Here is a 657-nt window from a genome sequence, read left to right on the forward strand (position 1 = left end):
GCGGCCAATTTCCCTCTCATTCTCCCTCCCATTAAACCATTGAAAGGAAAGAGATAGAAATGGCCGTCTGCGTTTTTATTGCTGCACTTTCCGAACTAGTACACAGTGCAATAAGTTGAAGTGAAATAAATATACGTTTGATTCACTTGAACTTAGTGCATTGGTTCAGAGTGCAGCAATAAAAAACCTATTGTTAGACAGAGAGACAGCGAGAGAGAGAGAGAGAGAGAGAGAGAAAGAGAGAGAGAAAGAGGGAGAGAGAGAGAGAGATGTGGACAGGGAAGGGATAATAGGAATGAGAGAAAGGAAAAAGACAAGTATATCGATGAATTTTGTTTCAATTGTTTTTTATTTAATTTTTTTTTAACTTTTTATTTAACATTTTTTCTTAATATCCCGGAACGTATGCTGACGGGATGTATCCTGGTGTCGTCGGCGCAAAGATGTATCCTGATGTCGTCGGCGCCGAGATGTATCCTGGTGTCGTCGGCGCCAGGATATATCTCGAAGATGAAGGGATGCCCGGATGGGTATTAGGAGCGGCGTATTTCCATCTCCGCCGCTCCTTCGTCACCGCCCTCCGCACCGCTTGATTGATTTTCTGAAACAATATTTTAATATTATTTATTTAATGCCAAATAATGTTTATACACACAC

The sequence above is a fragment of the Trachymyrmex cornetzi genome, unplaced genomic scaffold (genome assembly GCF_001594075.2).
Source record: "Trachymyrmex cornetzi isolate Tcor2-1 unplaced genomic scaffold, Tcor1.1 scaffold838, whole genome shotgun sequence".
NCBI lineage: Eukaryota > Metazoa > Arthropoda > Insecta > Hymenoptera > Formicidae > Trachymyrmex > Trachymyrmex cornetzi.